General features: G+C 36.2%; 1 long non-coding RNA gene and 1 pseudogene across 1 annotated transcript; both read right to left on the reverse strand.

Moving 5' to 3' along the window:
- Positions 1-701: 701 nt before the first annotated feature.
- Positions 702-2,249, reverse strand: LOC110224636. The gene is made up of 6 exons (XR_002329138.1): positions 1,808-2,249; positions 1,636-1,667; positions 1,428-1,515; positions 1,195-1,337; positions 1,032-1,074; positions 702-940 (listed from the first exon to the last, which is right to left on the reverse strand). It is a non-coding gene; the product is annotated as an uncharacterized LOC110224636 (long non-coding RNA).
- A 153-nt stretch (positions 2,250-2,402) lies between these two features.
- Positions 2,403-4,199, reverse strand: LOC9298571 (annotated as a pseudogene).
- Positions 4,200-4,208: the final 9 nt, after the last annotated feature.

Raw genomic sequence — 4,208 nt, forward strand, 5'->3', positions numbered from 1 at the left:
GTCCAAAAATTAAACCTTCTTCTGAATCAACCGACCATGAAATTAGGGTTTCTACCTTTAAATCGATTAGAATCAATACTATGCCGAACATAATCGAAGTAACATTTCATCTACGAAAACCCATGTATAAAAACTGTTAATTTAGCCCATAACTAATCCAATTTGCTCTCCATCGTCGAGGAAGAAGATAGAATCTTTTCAAAATCCGAGCCCGAATAATGAATACATACGAAACCGAGAGAGAGGAAGAGAGAATAACCCCAAGTCATCGACTTCGTTGTAATCTTCGTCAGCCATTAATGTCGATTTTAGGTTTCGCTTTCTCCTCTCCGCTCTCGATAAACCCTAACACCCGTTGCAGAATTCCGGACGACGGAGAATGAGTTAATAAATGAAGTTGAGAACTAAATATTGATATTCTCCGGTTTACTTAACTCGGCTTAGTAAACCCGTATTATCGAACCATTTAATTTCAAGCCCAATTTAAGGCCCACATAAGAAAACTCCACAACTGGATCAAATTTCTTTCTTTATTCCAAACTAGTATTACCACCCGTTCTACGAACGGGTACTGTTTGCTTTTACTAAAGTTATTTTTTAAATCAAAGTTAAATTTCTTTTTTAAAATAAAAATGTAATTTTGATAGAATTTATTTAAGTCGACTATAAATTTATCAAAAATTGTAAAAATATTAAGATAGATGTAAAAAAATGCAAACTCAAATCCTTTGGTTTTACTAATACCTTTTAAGACAACCTTTTTTGTTAACTAATGATAAAACACAAATAGTTGAATCGTACTAAGCATGAAACTGTAGACTAAATAAATACAAAATACATGATATTATATTTACAATCCATAAAAGTTTGGCAAGAAAACCATAGATTAGCTTTAGTAAAAATCATCAAGATAGATGGAACATCTTTGAGCTGGAAATACCTACATAGAAAAATAAATAATAATATAGAGTTTGAGTAAGATAAGTAATGATATATTGTATAACCTTATAAAAATTGTGTAGATGTGTTACCTTGAGTTTTACACATAAATATGTATCATATTCTCGGATGTACCTGGAGATTATCATAATTTAATGAAATTAGTACTACATACATAAATTATGCTAAAATATATTGTATAAGAAGATAAAAGACATTTAGTCTACGTCCTTTGTTAAGCATTATCAATCTTACCTCCCACAGAATTGAATTCAAAAATCCAGTTATAAGTTCTAATATCCTCTTTGAAATGAATACTTCTTCTGTCACTTGTGAACATAAGTTCAACCATGACTGGAGGCAACTTTTGAGTCGTGGATAAAAAAAGACTGCAAGACCTAATTACACATAAAACCATAAGCATAATCAATTACAACAATTTGGCTTATGACTTAAACTGATCTTAACGTACGTTAGATGGAACTAACCTAAAGTCATTGAGTTGTAGTTTCAAGATCTGACATGGATGTCTGGAAATGCTGAATTCTTTTCTATTGTTCATTGTCGTTATCTCACCTATCAAAAATAAAAAATTAGCAATCACACAAAAAAAAGAAGAATTTCATATAAATTTGTAGCATAGACACCACATAGGCACATGCCAATTTATTATAGAGGTTTTTAGCATATATATACCTCATGAAATCAAGTTTCAAACACAATAATACCTGCAGTTGACAAAACGATTTTGAAATTAAAAATTTAAAGTAACAACTAAATCTTAAAAAAAATTCCAGAAACTATGGAACTTAGAAGAAGTTTGTGTCAAAAGAAGACAATGGAAGCAGTCAATGGGAACAGAAATCACCTTTTGAGTATCAAAAGAAGAAAATGGAAGCAGTCAAAGGATGGATTGAATTAACAAACAATGAAATGGGAATTATTGACGGATCGGGTTGGACGGTGGAACATGAAGGTTGGTTCTGAGATCTGATCGAACACTGTTCTGTTCGTAAAACTAATTGCAACTTTTTTACAGATTTGATGGTGGCTTTTCGTAGGTGAGTTGATTATGATAATTGGTTGTGATATATATAGTTTGTGAAGATCAGTTGATGAAAGTGGGAAGTTCTTTTAAGGATCGTGAAAAACAAAGAATTGAGATCGTGGGATATTTTGATTTGAATCTGATCATGAATAAAGGTAAAGGAAGAGGAAATCGTGGTATGTGAGAGTGGATTTAGGGATTTATAAATTCTTAATTTTTTTTTTTCAAATGGCCTGATTTTTTTTTCCCACGATCCCATTTATTTTTGAATTGTTTTTATGTAAAATAAATTATGAAAAAGAATCCTATGTGTCAAAATTTTAGTGGTTAGGTGACTTGTGATTTATAAGATAAGGGATATACATGAGATATGTGATATACATTATTACTGATTATGTATGTTTTCAGAATTTTCTCATATACTGGTCTCATCTTTAGTTGGAGAAACGATCAAATAATCATAATCTTTTTCTCGAAAAGCAGCTCTCTCTCGAAGAATCTTTTGCCCCACGTACCTACACATAAGTAACACTCTCAAACAATCATATATAACTCGAAGAATCATATGATCATTTAGTATATATCAGCGTTTTACCTTCCGAGCATCATGACCGTTGCTTGTGGATTGGTCCCTGGAGACTTGAGAAATGTGGATCCATCGATGACCCTTAAGGCATCAATACCTAAGACTTTGTAATTCTTGTCAACCACTCTTCCAACTTGGCAACCTCCATGGTAATGCCAAATAGTCATCACAGTGTCTATGCAAAACTGCGTCAAGTTGGACTTCGAGGAGACGTGTTTTGGCCTTAGATTGATAGGAAGGCTAAGCGTGCGATTGAGTAGTCCGCGTACGGTCTCATTCGGGTACTTGTACTTCAAGAAGGCCTTCGATTTTATCACTTTAATAATGGTATTAAGTCCTTTAACACACCTTTCAAGATCTTCTGGTTCTTGGTAGTAATTGAATGTCACTGAAGGGTTCTCATCCGGGTTTTTGTTCCGGAGTTCTAGGTATCCTCTTGAGACTGGTCCATCGACTTTGTGGAAGATCAAGCCCGCATTTTCCATCATGTTCAATGGAAGATCCAAGGATTTGAAGAAGTCTACGATTGACTGGGTGGAGAGTGTCTGCATGCATAATGCGTTATTAATGATGACATATAGTCTCATGCAAGATTGAGTAATATAAGTTATAATAACGTTTTAATGTATTTAAAATTGTACCTCGTTGAGAATATTCAAATTACTATCTAAGAACCTACGGGTCAAGTTTTGAGAGAGGCTTAAGCCACTTCCACCTTCAATGAAATCATAAAACTTGGTGATACCAACGACCTCTACGAGGGACAGTTCTACAAGTTGAGGAGAAGGGACGAGGACAAGGTTCATTGGATTATCTCCCATCCCTTGCCCAACCATGGGTTGATCGATGACCGGATCGACCCCATGGGCCTCAAGATGGGACTTAGGACCCACACCACTCAGCATCAGTAGCTGCGGGCTCCCGATGGCGCCCGCACACAAAATCACCTCGCTCATTGCGTTTTTCGCCAGTTTTACCTTGTGAAACACTCCATTTGCGTCTTGATATATAACTCCACACGCCTTAGGCCTCGATCTTCCTGTCCAAAAAAGAGTATTCATATCCAAAGTATATATAGAAAATTAGAAATAATGAAAAACAAAATGTGTATATAAAATTATGAATTAATCAAATTACCTTTAGTGGTGAAGAGGATTTTGTGAACAAGAGCGTGCAAGTAAACAACAATCGTGTCCGGGTTAGCATACTCTAACAGATTTGCAGCCGAATGTCTATGGCCCGCGGGGTCAAAGATTGTACCGCCAATCTTAGTCCCAACGATATGATCGAACGTGAAACCATTGTATGGAACCACCCCAGCTTCCAAAAGCCCATCTCTCAATGCCGATTGCCATCCCATCACTAGTGGCTTGAACACAAGTTTCTTCTCGACCCACTCGTAAGCAGCTTCCACTTCCTCCATCTCCCACTCAGACTTCTCCACATAATAATCCTCCGCACGTGAGTAAAACCCAGCGTTCAACACCGAGTCTCCACCGAGGACGCGCGCACGATGGTTATAAACGCCGTCCTCGGATATGAAAAGCTGCGACCACGCTTTTGGTGTGGTGTTTAAGAGTGTGTTGGCGAATTTTTCGATATCCGTAGCGGCAGGATATCATAGGGAGAGCCGCA

This window comes from Arabidopsis lyrata (assembly GCF_000004255.2).
Source record: "Arabidopsis lyrata subsp. lyrata unplaced genomic scaffold ARALYscaffold_417, whole genome shotgun sequence".
Classification (NCBI taxonomy): Eukaryota; Viridiplantae; Streptophyta; class Magnoliopsida; order Brassicales; family Brassicaceae; genus Arabidopsis; species Arabidopsis lyrata.